This window comes from Camelus ferus, chromosome 5 (assembly GCF_009834535.1).
Source record: "Camelus ferus isolate YT-003-E chromosome 5, BCGSAC_Cfer_1.0, whole genome shotgun sequence".
NCBI lineage: Eukaryota > Metazoa > Chordata > Mammalia > Artiodactyla > Camelidae > Camelus > Camelus ferus.
Window position 1 is genome coordinate 14,640,178 of NC_045700.1, and position 17,745 is coordinate 14,657,922.

Genomic DNA, 17,745 nt, shown 5'->3' on the forward strand with positions numbered 1-17,745 from the left:
GTTTTTGTGGCGTTTTGAGTTTTTGGTAGAAGAAATGTTTCCCTTCCTGCAATATTGAAGAGGTTGAATGGATGGCATTTTTTCCCAGCACAGATGGCCAATTTGAGGTGCTCTGGCAAGCAACTTCGTGTCTCTAATAAGTATAAAGTATTTTTACCTTTAGCTCAGAGTAAAACCTCACGCCGCATGAAATTGATGAGCAGTTCAAAAATAATGTCTCCTATCCTTTTAAAATTAGATTCAGAAAAACCTGAAAAGGGATTGCAATTACTGCGAAAATATTTCAGAGGGCACTGGGTTAATAGAAGCTGGAGAGGAATGGAAGAGGAGACAGGTGCTCGTCACCAAGAATAAGGACTCCTTTTGCTCCAAGGGTTTGTAGGGGCAGCACTTTTTTATTGGGGTTTGGTAAGTGTATTTGTCTTGATATTGGAATTATATTTGTGGAATTTTAATCATAAGCAGGCAAATACATCTTCCTGAATGTGAGAAAATAATATATAGCTAATTTGGGCTATAGGTATAAAAATTGCCCTTAGCACATGGAATGTAACAATAGGAATAATAACTTTATATAAATTATATTTCTTTGATGAAGCTTTGCTTTGCAACCTTTTGGGTTTAAAGAGAGAGAAAGGGATAAAGGTCAAGACCTGGTTATTTTTGCAGACGACTACAAGACACATACACACACACAGAGGCTCATTAAACTTTGAGCCATACTTCATTCAGCAGGAACATTTGCTATTAGAAATAATTCTTAATTTTGCTTCCCCAATGAGTATGTTAAATGTTTGGTAAAGTCTACCTTTCAAAACATCAGAATGTATTAAACAGCAGTTCTCTAACTGAAAGTGCTGATATAATTCAACAAATGTATGTGTGGGTTCCTGCTATTGGCAAAGCTTCAGTGAATACAATTCTGAATAAGATGATCTTTAATCTCAAGGAATTTATGGGGGAGATATGATTTTTTAAAGTATTAAAAAAGACCAACAAGAACAAACAGGTTACAGTAGTTGGCATTGTGTAGGGCTGAAAGAAAGGAGCGTTCCTAGCTCATCCAGAGATGAGGAAAGGCTTCACGCAGAAAGTGACTCTTGAGATAGACTTTGTTTTTATTTTGAGTGTGTTTTTTGTTTTGTATTGAAGTACAGTTGATTTATAATTTTAGTTTTTGGTGTACAGCATAGTGATTCAATATATATATTCCTTTTCATATTCTTTTTCATTATAGGCTGTTACAAGGTATTGAATATTGTTCCCTGTGCTGTACAGTATGACCTTGTTATTTATCTATTTTATATGTAGTACTAAGTATCTGCAAATCTCGAACTCCCAGTTTATCCCTCCAGCCTCCCCTATCCCCCTGGTAACCACAAGCTTGTTTTCTATGTCTGTGAGTCTGTTTCTGTTTTGTAAATAAATTCATTTGTCTCCTTTTTAAAGATTCCACAAATAAGTGATATCATATGGTATTTTTCTTTCTCTTTCTGGCTTACTTCACTTGGTATGACAATTGAGCTGGACTTTGAAGGTTGAAGTCAAATTTTCAGAAGTGTGGTTGGTAGACAGCAGATAGTGAACAGTAGAATTGGCATACTTTTTGAGTGAGGAAAAGCAAGTCACCCAATTTGGCAGGAGTTGGCTGGAGTTAAGTATTGGAGAGTAATGAGGAATAAAGTTTGGAAAGCAACTTGTGCAGTTTTTGTATTAGTCAGCTTAGGCAAAGTCAGACTGCAGTAACGAAGGACTCCAAATTGCAGTGATGCAACAAGCTTATTTCTCACTTACATCAGGTTTCCACTGTGGGTCGCCTGTGCTCTGTCTGCTCCTCGCATCTTGGTTTTGGGCTCCAGCTGAAGTGGCATCAGTTCTGGCTGAGGGAAAACAGAATGTGGCAGAACTCTGCGACATTTCTCCCAGCATCTGCTTGAAAGAGGCTTGTGTTACTTCTGCCCACATTCATTGGCCAAAGCACATCAGACGGCCAAGCCTACCATTGGTGGGTAGGAATATATAATCCTCTTACAGGAAGGAACAGCAGATCTTTTGAACAATTTACCAAAAGCCTTGAAAGCCAAGAATGAATCTTTTGCACTTAACTCTTTAGATGGTTAGGAGGTATGGTAAGTTTCTGGACAAGAGCATATGTTTTGGTAAAAAAATCAGGGTGGTTTTTATGGGTGTGTGTGTGTGTGTGTGTGTGTGTGTGTGTGTGTGAATTCTCTGGGTTCCTTGTTATAATTGTAGGTTCCAGGATTCCAGAAGATCTTATTCAGGGAGCCAGGAGCCAGGAATCTGCATTTTTAACATGCAGTCAGGTGAATAGTATGTAGATGGTCCACAGATCTCATTGTAAGAAACCCTGAATTAAGGAATGAGTGGGGAGCGAGCAAGTGTAGATGAGACTGGGCAGTGAGTGAGGGGATGGCGGGTCCTCTGTGGGTGGGAGGCCAAGGGGCCACGTGGGTACATGGGGCGTGGCCAATGCAGAGGCAGACAGACACACTGAAGGAGAAGAAGAGGTAGAGCTACAATGACCCATGGAGAAACAGCCAGGAAAGAGTAGTGAAAAGAGCCTTAGAAGGTGGGATATCAAGGGATCTCGCTCTTCACTGAGACGTAGGAGGCAAGCCTGTCTGATTCAAGAAAGAGGTGTGAGATGGAGAGAGCAGAGGTAATAATCAGTAAGTCAGAAGTCGCAGGAAATGCCGAGTTTTCAGAGCAGCGATTGAAGAAAGTGTTAAAACTACCACATACGTTTGTTTTTGCATCTCACCAGCAGGGGGCACTAGGGTAGCACATATGCTGATAATTGGGCTCAGCTTCCTGGACCCAGTAGTCATGCCAGCTCTTACTGAATAGGATTCTTAACCCGACCTACAGTGCAGTATACTGGGAGCTTCATCTAATGCTTTTATAGCTGTGAACCTTGATAGAGGGAACCTTTAAGGTTTCTCTTCAATTACTAAGGCATCTAGTTTTGTGGGGATTTTTTTTTTTTTTGAGCTGCCAATTCCTGTAGTCGAAAAGAAATTAATTCTGTAGAGTTTAAGGGAATTATTACTATTTATTGACTTCACTTGAGGCATGGAGCGGGTATTAGAAGAGAGAGGAGAAAAGACAGAGGAAAGAGAAAAATGCATTCGTAGCACGACTCCTCGAAGGGGAATCTCTGGGTCACAGGATGCGGGCGTTGTACATTTTGTTAGGTGCTGTCCGATCGCCTTCCAGGGACTGTGCCAATTAATTTTTTTTTATCAATAATCCGAGGTTCCTATTTCCTCACACCTCTGAAAACCCACCGTATCAGTAAGCTTTTTGATATTTGCCACTCTGACAGAGGAAATATGGGATGTGGGGATAGTTTTAACTTGCATTTTTCTCTTGTGGGAGGACAGACACTTTTTCACATCTAAATCTTATTTTTACATTTTTTGTTTCTGAAAACTCTTTTCCTGTCCTTTCCCCAATGGATTACTAGTCTTCTACTTATTAATTTTTAGGAGCTTTTTTTTTTTTATGAGGTCAGTCAAAAGATTTAGTTAACAATAGAATAAGTGAATTGTGCTTTTTCGGAGATAAATGATGCATGGCTTTCAAAGCATTCCCCTCCCTACCTACTCACTTAATTCACTAATCACATAACTTGTTGACATGCGTCTAAAACTACTGCTTTAGACTCTCAGACATAGAAAACAAACTATGGTTACTAAAGGGGAAAGGGTGGGGAGGGATAAATTAGGGCTTGGGGATTAACAGACACACATTGCTATGTATAAAACAGATAAACAACAAGGACCTACTGTATAGCACAGGGAAATATATTCAATTTCTTGTAACAGCATATAGTGAAAAAGAATCTGAAAAGAAAAAAAATATATGTATATGTATAACTGAATCACTTTGCTGTACACCTGAAAGTAACATTGTAAGTCAACTACATATCAATAAAAATTTTTTAAATAAAAAATAAAATAAAGTAATGCTACTGTTTTAAAACACCTTTGGGTGGTGTACTGTGTAGAAGTGTTTTCCTCAAGAGTGCCCATCTCTTTCATTTTATAGTTCGTTTCAATATAGAGAAAAGCCAAAAGTTAAATGGTGACAGATCAGGTGAAGGTGGTGGTTGGCACATTTTTATTGGTTGAAAATTACCAAATGGCAGGGAGTGCTCTTGAATTCCCAGTGCTTCAAATGGAGCGTTTTCAGAGACTGTCCAGGTCGTGCTGGACGGTGATGGCTGATAAGATTCAACAGGTTCTCAAGTGAGGATCATCATGAAAGCTCAACTTTCACTATCCCACCATGAACAGGTAACTAGATTCCTTTGTAATTAGATGACATTTGTTTTGTAGCAGCTTGAGATATAATTCATGTATTACCCCAGTCACCCATTTAAAGTGAACAATTCACAATTTTTGGTGCATTCTCAGAATTGTGCAACCATCAATCACCACAGTCAGTTTTAGAACTTTTCATCCACCGCTTTGCTGTTAACCTTCTCCTCCTCCGACCTCCCCAGCCTAAGCAATCACTAATTTCCTTTCTGTCTCTATGTGTTTGCCTCTTCAGGATGTTTCATATAAATGGAATTACATAACATGTGGTAGTTTGTGACTGGCTTCTTTCAGTCAACACAGTGTCTTCAAGGTTCATCTAAGTTATAGCATGCATCTGTACTTCATTCCTTTCTATGGCCAAATAATATTCCATTGTATATAATAGGCCACGATTTGTTTATCCATTAAGCAGTTGATGGGCATTTGGGTTGTTTCCACCTTTTGGTCATTATGAATAACACTGCTATGAATATTTGCATGTAAGTTTTTGTGTGGACATGTTTTCAGTTCTCTCGGGTGTATACACGGAAGTAGAATTGTTGGGTCAGATGGTAACTCTGTTCCATGTTTTGAGAACCTGCCTGACTGTTTTCTAGAGTGGCTGCACCATTTTACATTTTGACCAGCAAGGTAAGAGTGTTCCAGTTTCTCCACATCCTCAATACCACTTGTTTTTCTTTTTCTTTTTCTTTTCTTTTCATTATAGCCATATAGTAGGTTGAATTGCTATCTCATTGTGGCTTTTTTTTTTCTTTTTTAAGGGTCTATGCTTTAATTTTTTTATTGTGGCAAAATATGCATAACATAAAATTTACTATTGTAACCATTTTAAGTGTCCAGTTCAGGGCTATAAAGTATATTCAATTATTGTGCATCATTGTGGCTTTGATTTGCATTTCCCCAATGACTAATGATGTTGAACATCTTTCCCTGGCTTCTTGGCCATTTGTGTATCTTCCCTGGAGAGATGTCTACACAAGTTCTTTACTCATTTTTAAATCGTGCTGTTTTATTGTTGAATTGTAAACTATACTTTATATATTCTGGATCATGGCTCTTTAGCAGACATGTAGTTGGCAAATATTGTCTCCCATTTGGTGGGTTGTCTTTTCACTTTTTTAGTAGTTTTCTCCAATGCAGAGAAGTTTCAAATTTTGATGAAGTTCAGTTTATCTATTTTTTTCTTTTGTGGATTATGTTTCTGATACCATATCTAGGAATGCATGGCCAAATCTGAGATCATGAAGATTCACTCCATGAGTTCTTCTAAGAGTTTTATAGTTTGGCTCTTACATTTAGGTCTTTGTTCCATCTTAATTTTTTATCTAGTGTGAGGTAAGGGTAAGTCCTTTCTTAAAATTCCATGTCATATGTTTAAGATCATGAAAATCAATTTGGCAATACCTATAACAAATGCACATCCCTCTCAATTTCCACTTCTAGGAATTTACCCTACAGAAACATCCTAAGGATGTATGTATAAAGTTATTCACTGCACCTTTTTAAAAAATGCAAAGCATTATGGATAACCTAAATGGCTACCAAATGGAATATTATGAGGCCATGGAAAAGAATACAAGGCTTTGTGTGCTGATTTGCAATGCTCCCCACCAAATACAATTCAATGAAAAACCGAATTTTTTGTGTATAAAAACTGTAATATGTATCTACATAGAATTGTAGATATGCTATATGCTATGTATGCTTATATACATAGAAAAACTGCAAGTTTTCATAAAAATCAAGTATAGTAGATTCCTGTAGCACAAGTGGACACTGGGTGCGTAGACAAGTGAAGAGACATATTCCTGTCTACATTTGATCACAGTTGTTAAAAAATGGAAATGTAGTGCCAAATGATTGGATAAATAACATGTTAAATTTTGTAAAAAGTACCTTCTGAAGAAAAAGAGGATGTGGCAAGAAAGTCACATTGTCATGAGGACTGCACAAAGTTTCCTCCAGTTGAAACACAAGTATTTTCTTGCCAGTTTTTTTCGTGACTGCCAACATCCTAAATACAGTCAGACCATTGCTGATTGAGGTTGGAGTTGTGGTCTTCGGCCATGAAACAGAGCAGCAAACTGGTCCCTCGGATGCGGAACTAACAGCCCTGACCTCATTCACACAGTAATGAGCCAGCATCACCCAGAAGGTTTACCCTTCAAGGATTCTACAGGAAAAAGTTGTTCTAGAACTTCTCCCATGGAAAGAACACGAACACTTGTGAAGACACCGTTTCACCATTTTACCAGCAAGGACCCTAACACTGGATTCCTTACATTCCTAGCCCAGGGCAGTGGCGGGTAGGTGCCCTTGAAAGCCGAGACCCTCCCTACCACGTGCACATCTGTCCTTTAGCCTGGAGCAACCAGACAGAGATGAAAACCTCACCATGGATATTCTACCCCAGTTGACTCTCACGGCAGTTTTGGAGAGCTTGCTCTTGTCTTTCAACATTTCTAAAGCTGTCTCTTGGTGATTTTTTCTCAACCCTTTGAAAAACAGTTGTGGTTGTATTCTGTTTTCGCTGAAATGGTGCCTTCCTCTTCAATGTGATATTCTCCATTGAAACATGTATTTCCCCTTTTCGACGCCTATGGTTAGCTCTGCGGCAGGAGCAAAACTGGTCTCAGACATGCAAACTGGAGGCAGGAAACCCCAAAATACACAATGGTGCCTGTGTGCCTTTTAACCCTTTCAGTGTGTAGTAGACCAGATGACCTGTGCTCTCCTGTGATTCTGAACGATACTGCAAATGGGACTGGCATTCCGGGAACAAAAGTCTTACATGGAAAAGATGGAGGCACACTGTGAAATAGGGGTGAGTCAAATTCCCTCTGTTTTTATCCTCCTTTGAATATGAACCAAACATATCAGCTCCATAAGTGGGAAACCATGAAGAATTACAGTCCTCGGAGAAGTGGTTGGGGAAAGGGGACAGGGCAGATCAGTATAATAAAACCCAACTTGAGAGAGCAAAAGAACTTCAGCAAAAAGAAAGAAACCGATCTTAGAAATACAATAAAAATATTTTATAAATATAATAAAATAACATCCTCTGGATAACTCTGGATAAAGTTACATTTTCAAAAGACAAACTCCAGAGTAAAACCGAGTCCCCAAAAATGCTCTCAACAAATTAATGGCTTCTTTAAAAGACCTGGGATGAGTGAGCCCAGTTGTAACCAGCACCTGGAGGAAAGCTGTTTAGCTAAGCCTGAAGATGCCGACCTTCTCATGATGGAAGTACTGGATACTCCCCATCCTTCATGGGGCTGTGAGGGTGAAGGGACTAGTGGGAGACTATGAACTCCTGGCTTGCTGCTGCTAGGAATCCCTTTTCTCCTCTAACGGAGCAGAAGCTATGAAGGGGAAAAGAGCCGCTGTGAGCCGGCTGGCAGTTGGAAGCTCCATTTTGCAAATTGGGAGTGAGCTTTGGGTGGAAGTGAGGCGTATAACCTTACTGTGCCACTCCTGTCTTGTGGTTGAGGCAAGACACCACATGCATCATTTCTACTTCAACGGGAACTTGAGTCAGACTTTCTACTTTACTGTTTAAAAAAAGGGCCCTTGGTGGGGGGAGGGCTTAGCTCAAGGGTTAGAGCACATGCATGCACCAGGTCCTGGATTCAATCCCCACAGTACCTCCTCTAAAAAATAAAAATAAATAAATAAACCTAATCCCTCCGCCTCCGAAAAATAAATAACAAATAAATAATTTAATAAGGATACTTTCTTATTAAAAAAAGGAGAGGCCCATCATTTAACTTTCACATTGGGGTCAATTTTACCAACTGCATTTCTTTCCCTGGGTTCGAAAACTTGGAGGCAATTGAGGACACTTTTTCACCCGCTAGTTCCATGTGTCAGTAAGATGTGGCTGTTTTCCTCTTGGTGGAGTTAAGCTTTTCTTTTCATTTTTGCAGAAGACTTAAAAGGGAGACTAAAGGACTCTGGTTTAACCTTCTACTCATTGCAGGCTTCCTCTTATCTTTAATAAGAAACCACCAGCCTCTTTTTAAAAATCTCCAGGGATGGGAGCTCACCTCTGTCAAAGAAAGGCACTGCTTTGGCAGCTCTCTGGTTTTGTGCGTCTCCTTGCATTTCACTGATGTTTGCTTCCTCAATAGCTTGGTGCTGCCCCGCTGAGCAAGGCCGATTCCTTTTTCTCCTTCAGATGGGAAGGAAAGCTCTCATCTTAGGGACACCCTGTGGGCTGTGTGCAGGAAGGACATGTTGTGCCTTTCCCCGGGACTGTGGCCCCAGCTGCCATGCTGGCCGTCAAGCTGTCACTCTCACCTGCAGTTAGCCTTGTACCTCGCTGCTAGATTCATCCGAAAGCAGCTTTACCTTTGTCAAGCACTTGTTGAAAAATCACCCCAGGTTCCTTGTGTTAATTTCAAGCCAAGGCTTTTTTTTCCAACCAGCCCTAATTGGCCTCTGAAACCTCATGTCTCTATTTCCCAGCAGAGCCACTCTGCTCTGGTTAGACCAATCTGAGCAGTGGTTCCCCAGCTCACTATGACCATCTATGCTTCTGACCTGAGGCTTCCTGGTGGTTCGTTATCCAGCATGCTTCAAGTTGGCTTTTCCAAAATCACAGTTCTGTGTGCCTTTAAGTTTCCATAAAGCCTATCCTGGACAGTACTGGCTTACAGTGATGGGACATGTATTTTGAATTCTTTCTTATAAGTGAACATCTAAGGTCAGGTCTCCTGGGAAACAGGCTTTGAAATGGAGCTTTGCATACAGGAAGTTTATGGGGAGTAGTCTCAGACACCACGCCTGGGAGGAGATAAGGGAAGCAAGATTGGATAGAGCGAAATTTGAGCCAGGATGCAGTTCAGCAGAGGCTTCAGCCAAATCATGGGTCACCTGGAACTGGAGCGGGCCTTCAGAGTTGTCGTCCACTGACTCAGGGGCCAGCCTTCTTGGTCCTATGTGGACCAGTCACTGTATGTGCGCTGCCCCAGGAAACAGCATCGCCTGAGCAGGCAGCTTCATTCTGTTGAGAACAATTTCTGGGGAGGGACTCTCCTGAGTCTTCAAGAACCAGCACTTCCAGGATCCAGGAAAATGAGTGGCTGGGACCTGAGGCAAAATTGAGGTGGCAATCCATAGCATCTTGACAATGTACAATTAACATCAACCTCGTTTGCACTTCCCTGGATGCATGTGCGTGTAGGTGATTGCAATGTACCCCTCACCTTCCCTAAGAACCACTGTTCTAGCCCTTTGGGGACAACTCAAGGAGCCAAGGATTGGGATGTTCTTCGTTACTTAACACGGCAGTGCCTACTGAGAGGAACAAGCAGATACAGGTTAAAATAGTTAAAGAGGGTTAAAAATGGAAATGCTATCAATATTGTATGCAGTCTGGATGTAGTTTTTGCCTTAAAATTAGGAAATTCCTACAATTTGATTGTGAGAAAAAAAGTCTGAATATAACTGATTCAAAACAGTTGATTCCAGGCTTTGGAGAGCTGATCCGTTTAATTTTATTGGTAGTAGTATGTTTATTGACCTGCTACATACAGAAAATCACACAGATCCTAAAGGCACAGCTTGATAAACTTTGGTGAATACACCCCTATATCCAGTACCCAAATCAAGAAAGAGAAGTTTACTACACCCCAGAAGTCCCCATGTGCTCCCCTGCAGTCCCTGTCCCGAGAGGAGTAACCTCTATCTTGACCTCACCATGGTTAGTAAGCTAGCTCTTGATGTTTCTACAAATGGATTGCTCAGTGTATAACCTGTGGCTGGCTTCTTCTCAGTGTTACATTTGTGAGAGTCATCTGTGTAGTTGGGCTCCATTCATTCTCATTACTCTATAGTACTCCATTACAGATATACCACAATTTATTCATCCATCCTGTGATACCTGGACATTTGGTTGTTTCCAGTTTGGGGCCATTATGAATCGTGAAGGTATGCACATTCCTGTACCTGTGTTTCGATGAAGATGTAGATGCATTTCAGTGAAGATGTGTATGCACCTAGGAAGAGACCTTCCGAATCTATGTGTCCATATGATTAGTTTTAATAGATACTGCCAAACAGTTTTCCAAAGTGTTTGTACCAATTTGCAACTGAACAGTGGTGTATGAGAGTTCTAATTGCTTCACATTCTTGCCACCGTGTGCTTTTATCTGTCTCTTTCATTTTAGCTATTCAGGTGCGTAATCATGGTTTTAATTTGAATTTTCCTGATGACCAATGAAGCTTCTTTTAACGTTTACTGGGCTTTGCCCCCAGAAGCCTGCTAAAGTCTTCTGCGTAATTTTCTACTGGGTTGTCTGGGCAAAGGATTCTTTGTGGCATGACATCTGTAACATATATTTATTAACATGATAGAGGAAGAGGAAAACAGATTAGAATGTTATAATGTAGCTAGTTTGCCATAAAACTCTACTAAAACTATATAATAAAAATATAAATAAAATAGATAAAATAAAACTATACTATAAAAATATTTTTATTTATAATTATATAAAGTTGAATGATAATACACTAAATTATGAACAATTGCTCTCTCCAGGTGGGAAGATTATGGATAATTTTGGCTTTCTACTTTATAGTTATCCTTATTTGCTATTGCCTATATTTGTTTTAGTAACAAGCATGGATTACTTTTATAATCTGGAGAAACAACAAAGCTGTTTTCACTGGGAAACAAACAATCAAAACCCAAAATGAAACAAACACTTGTGAGCATGCGCTGGTTTGACTTTGCCGTCAGCCTCTTTCCATCTGGGACATTGAGAGGAAAAGTGTCTTCTCTGGGCATGCCTTGAAAGTTTGGGTTAGAAGAAGAAAGGGTAAAAATGAAGAACAGTTTTTCTTGCCTAACAGCCGTGTGGTCCCTCGCACCCGCTGAGCCCAGGAGTTGATCCTACCAGAAAGACTGGGCTAATTACTTCAATTGCCTTTCTTTGTGGGAGCGAACCTTCCCAGCGCCAGCCACTAAACTTATTTGGTCTGATTGCTGGAGTCCTGCTGTTAGCTGGGATGAGAAAAGCACATTATTGCACAGTTTAAGGGTAATGTCTTTGTTTACGTTTTGCAAGGCAAACAGGGTTACTTCCAGTCTTGTAACCGGGAGTTCTACAAACATCAGGACGGGGGAACACGTGACCCCTCCCCTCCACCTCCTCCGTTTTGTTCTGTCTGGTCCTACTAACCCATAAACCAAAAACATCACATCAACCCAATCTACCCACTAACATACAGCTTTTAAAAATTTTAAAGCAATTTCAAATGTATGGAAAAGTTGCCAGTATAGTACAAAGCACATTCCCCCTACTCCTGAACCATCTGAAGTTGCCCACACGATTTGCCATCACTTCAAATATTTTCGTCACTATGAAGAAGGCATTCTCCTACATAACCACCATCTTTTAAGTTAGGAAATTAACACCGACATGTTACCACCAGCCAAATTCAGGTGTCTTCAATTATCCCAATCATTGGATAATTGAAGACACCTGAATTTAGCCGGCAGTAATGTGTTAGAAGTACCCGTTGCATTAACCAATGGGTTTTAATGACTAGATTGAGACCCGGCACCTCTTTAAGAGCTGAGCCGTGGTTGGCCAGGCCTCCCTCCTCCCCCTGCCCCGCCCCACGCCGAGGGAGGCCACCGGCAGAGAGGTGGGTGCTTGCTCTGGCGAGCGCGGATCCAGGGCGGCGTTGCTGTCCCAGCAAACGAGGTCGGGCTTTGCTCGGGGAAGCAGAGGGGAGACAGGGGTGAGGGCTAGACAATCCTCTTGGGTTAGGGACAGTACCCAGAGAATGTCACCTAAGCCCCACCTAAAGTTCTCCATCCCCACCTTTTTCTTTTCTCCCACATAGTAGTCCCCCGGTTATCTGCGGAGGGATAGGTTCCAAGACCCCAAATGGATGCCTGAAACCCGGGATAGGGCAGAACCCTACATATATTCTGTTTTTTCGTATGCTAACGGGCAGGCAGTGTATATACAGCGTGGATACGCTGGACAAAGGACTGCAGGAGATTTCATCACGCTACTCAGAATAACTCACAATTTAAAACTTCTGGATTATGTCTGGAACTTTCTACATAATGTTGCCTACAGGTAACGGAAACTGCGGCCAGTGGAAGCGCAGATAAGGAGGGACCGCGGTGCTTCTACCATGGTCTCCCCTCCCCCACCCTTCCTCTTTGTTCACGCCACTCTATTTTCACACGCTTTTCTGTAATTCTACTAAATTCTTTTTCAAAATTTCCTGAAAAAGACAAAAACAAAAACAAACCAAGGAAACTGCTAAAGGTTGTTATGTAGTGGGAGGTGGGAAGGTGAGGAACAAGATTTGCTCTATATGGCTTTTTATGTAATCTTTATTTTAAAAATCGTATTAATGTATCACCTCCCAAGAAAGGCAAGACATAAGAACAAGCAAACCAAACTAGAAGAATGTTTCTTGGTGCAGCCTACCTGTTAGTAAATCTATTTTAAGGGATGAGGAAAAAGGGCGAAATCATCATGTTTTGTACCTTTATCATCTAGGAATACTACAGCCTGGACCGTTTGTTGCCTCCTGTCTGCCTGTGTTTCTTTGTGACTTTACCACCACTGCCGACGTCTGTTCTGGAAGGTGAGTCTCATGAAGGCATGGGAGATTTTTTTCTCTTTTAAACGGCATAGCGAACTCTGTTCTAACTCTGCGTCCTCAGGCTCCTTGGGGATGGGTGTTCTCCAAGGGTCTGTCCTGTGCTGCTTGCCCTTCATTCTCTCCTGATTGCCTTCATTCCCATGATTTCCACCCTGTGCATAATTTCCAAAACTACATCCTCCAAACTCACATCTGTCTGAGCTCCAAGACTGCATTTCCAATTGCCCATCAAACTCAGCCCAACTTCCTAGTGATATTTTACACCCTTGGAGCAGTTCAGCCTACCAAACTGTTCACATTATTTTTGCAAATATAGAGAGCTGTGCAACCATCCAGTTTAAGACATTTCCATCAACTCAGAAAGTTCCCTTGTATCTATTTGCAGTTATTTCTCTCTCTTACTGTCAGACTCAGGCAACTGATAATCTGCTTGTTAGTTCTATAAATTTGCCTTTTCTAGAAATTTCTTATAAATGGAACCATGCAATATACAGTCTTTTGTGTATAGTTTCTTTCATTTAGCATAATGACTTTGAGGTTTATCCACGTTGTGGTATCAGTAGATTGTTCCTTTTCAGTGCTAAAGAGCATTCCATTGTACAGATACATAGCATTTATCTATTCACAGTTGATGGACATGTGGGTTATTCCCATTTTTTGCTTATAATGCTACTTTGAATATTCACTTGCAAGTCTTTGTGTAGACACACACCTTCATTTCTTTTCAGTAGATACTTAGGAGTAAAATTGCCGTATTATTTGTTAAGCCAATGTTCAACTTTTAAAGAAACTTCCCAACTGTTCTCCTAAGTATTGTACCATTTTAGAATCTCATCAGTGCTTGGTGCTGTCAGTCTCTTACTTATAGGCATTGTAGTGGGTGAGTAGTGAGTGGTATCTTACTGTGACTTTAATTTGCATTTCCCTAGTAAGTAATGATGTTGAGCCATTTATACATTTTCTTGGGTGATAGGTCTACTAAAATCTTTTGCGTATTTTTTAATTGCCTTCTAATTATTGAGCTGTAATAATTCTTTGCTTGATCTGGATACAAATCCTTTATCAAATACATAATGTGCAAGTATTCTCTCCAAGTGTATGGTTTACCTTTTTGTTTTCTTGATGGTATCTTTTGAGGAACAAATGTTTTGAATTTGGTTGAAGTGCAGTTTATCAGCATTTTCATGCTTTTGGTGTCAAATCTAAGAGTTTTCTGCCTAATCCAAGGGCGGAAAGATTTTCTCCTATGCTTTCTTTTAGATAATATATAATTTTAGCTCATACCCTGACGCCTATGATCCATTAAAGTTAATTTCTGTTTACGGAGTGAGATAAGAACTAAATTTGTTTACTTGCATATTCAATTGTAAGGGCTATTTCTTGAAAAATATAGTTTTTAACAGCAGATTGTCTTGGCATCTTTGTTGAAAATAAATTGTCCATTAATGTAGAGGTATATTTCTGTACTCTTTATTCTCTTCCATTGATCAATATGTCTATATATCAATACTGCACTTTATTACTATACTTGTTAGTCATGTTGGAAATGAAGTAATATGACTCCTTTAATTTTGCTTTTCGTATTCAAACTTACATTGGCTAGTCTAGGTCTTTGGCATTTTCATATGTAGTTGAGGATCAGCTTGCTAGTTTTTATAAAAATGATCCTGCTGGATTTTGATAGGGATTGCGTTTGAATCTACAGATCAGCTTGGGCAGAACAGCCACGTTGACAATGCTGAGTTTTCCAACCTGTGGACGTAATATGTTTCTCCACTTTTTTAAACCTTTTAAAAGCACTGTTTTGAAGTTCTCAGTGATTTTTTGTTTTATTCTTTTTATGACTTGCAACTGGAATTTTTTCTTTATTTCGTTTTAGATTGTTTGTTGCTTGCATTCTACAGCCTTGATAACCTTACTTATTATTTCTAGTAGGCTTTTTCTACATTCTATCAGATTTTCTACATACATATTTTGTGAATAATGATAGTTTTATGTTTTTCTTTCTATTCTGGGTGCCTTTATTTCTTACTGTAGCCTATTCCTGGCTAGAGGCTTTGGTAACGTTTTTGCTGCCGAAGCCTTTACCCAGGTTGCCAAAGGTTTGAATAGAATGGTAAAGCATGGGCATCCTTGACTTGTTTCCTGATCTTACGGAAAGCTTTCAGTCTTTCACCATTAAGTATAGCACAGCTGTAGAATTTTTCAGAAGCTCTTTACCAGGTGGAGGAAGTTCTAGTTTTTGTCTACTTTGTGAAAGAAGAGTTTTTTTGTTTGCTTTTTAAAATGGTGAATACCAGGTATTGGATTTTGTCAGATGTTTTTTCTGTATCTGCTGATATGATCATGTGTTTTTTTTATCCTTCATTCTATTAATATGGTACATAATATTAATGTACTTTCAAATGTTAAATCAATCGTAATTTCCTGAAGTAAGTCCCACTCGGTATGTAATTTAAAAAACATATATAGAGTTTGCTAGTGTTATTTTTAAATTTTTTGTATTAATTTTCATGAGGGATATTGGTCTTTAGTTTTCTCTACTTCTGATATCTTTGGTATCTGGGGGATAATCCTGGCCTCATATAATGAGTTGTGTTGTGAAGTATTTGTTTCTCATCCATTGTTATAGATTAAATTGTGTCCCTCCTCCAAATTCACATGTTAAAGTACTAACCACTAGTACCTCAAATGTGACCTCATTTAGAGATAGGATCTTTACAGAGGTCATCAACTTAAAATCATTCTTGTGGGTTCTAGTCTAATAAGACTGGTATCCTTATAAGAGGGGGAAATTTGGACACAGACAGACAGAGGGAGAAGACGGCCATCTACAAGCCAAGGAGAGAGGCCTGGAACAGACTCTTCCCTCACAGCCCTCAGAAGGAACCAGCCCTGTTGACACCTTGATCTCAGACTTCTAGGCTCCAGAACTGTGAGATAATACATTTCTGTGTAGGCCATTCAGTTTGGGGTACTTTGTTATGGCAGCTGTCAATTGAAAAAAAAAATTGCACAACCCAAAAGTTGAGAATTGTATTTTATTTGGCAGGCTTCTGAGGACTTGAGCACAGAAGACAGCTGCTCAGATGGCTTAGGGACTGCTCCACAAAAGGTAAGGAAGGAACCAGGATTCTGTGTGGGGTGGGTGGGGGGTGGTGGGAGGTGTTGCAACAAACAGGTAGTTGGAACATCAAAGATGACTGTTAATTCAAGAAAACCAGGTATCTCAAGTTAATGAATTTAGCACTTTTCTTTGGGAAGATGCAAGAGTCTGAGCTTACTGAAAATCACTCCTTTGATCTGCACCTAACTCTCTGGGGCCAGTGTGCTGCTTTTCTCCACCCTGAATCCCCTGAGGGTGTACAGAGGGGTGGCTGCAGTGGCTGCTGGCCTTGATGGCTGTAACATCCTTTGTTCACTGATACAGTAGGCGACATTCTTCATCCACACAGCCCTAACAAAGTAATACACATATTTTCTAAAGAGTTTGTGTAGAATTGGTAATATTTCTTCCTTCAATAGCTGATAAAATTTACTAGTAAAGTCGTCTGGGCCTGGGCTTTATTTTTTTGGGAAAATTTTTAATTACTAGTTCAATTTTTTGTTTGTTATTGATCTTTTCAGATTTTTAATTTCTTCTTGGGTCAGTTTTGGTCATTTTTGTCTCTCTAGGAATTGATACATTTTAGCTAAATTGTGTAATTTGCTGGAATTAAGTTGTTCATAATATTCCCTTATAATCCTTTCAATTTCTGTGGGATCAGTGGTTACATTCCCTTTTCATTCCTGATTTTAATAATTTATATCTTTTTTCTTTCTCAGTCTAGTGAAAGTTTTTTCAGTTTTATTCATCTTGTCAAAACAATTGTCTTGATTTTGTTGATTTTTATTTTATTGATTTCCACTCTGATCTTTGTTACTTGGAGGAGGTACTGGGAATTGAACCCAGGACCTCATGTGTGCTAAGCATGCGCCCCACCACTTGAGCTATACCCTCTGCCTCTCTACTCTGATCTTTGTTTCCTTCCATGTAGTTACTGTAGGTTTGATATGCTCTTCTTTTTCATTGATTATAGATATTCTAATTTAAGCATTCAGTGCCATAAATGTTCTTCTAAGCATTGGATTAGCTGCACTCATACATTTTAGTATGTTTGGTTTTGTTTGTAATATTTTCTAGGTAACTTGTGATTTCTTCTTTGACTCATGGTTATTTAGAAGTATGCTTTTCAAAATTTTGATTTCCCAAATTTCTTTCTGTTGTTGATTTCCAATTTAGTTTTATCATTGTTGGAGAATATATTTTGTATGATTTGAATCCTTTTATGTTTATTGAGGTTTGTTTCATAATTTAACATATGATCTGCCCTGGAAAATGTTCCATGTGAATTAAAACCATTGTGTAATCTTCTATATGTGTTACTTGGGTACAGTTGGTTGATAGTTGTTTTACAACTTCTATATCATTATTTTATTTCTAGTTTCATTGCTGAGAAAAGGGACTTGAAATCTCCAACTATAATTACTAAATTTTTATTTCAATCCTGTCAATATTTGCTTAATGTATTCAGCACTCTGTTATTAGGTACCTGTATATTTATTTATTTATTTTTATTGAATTATAATTGATTTACAGTGTTGTATTAGTTTCTGGTGTACAGCATAGTGATTCACTTATACATATTATTTTTCATTGTAGATTATTACAAGCATTGAATGTATTTCCCTATGCTATACAGTAGGACCTTGTTGTTTATCT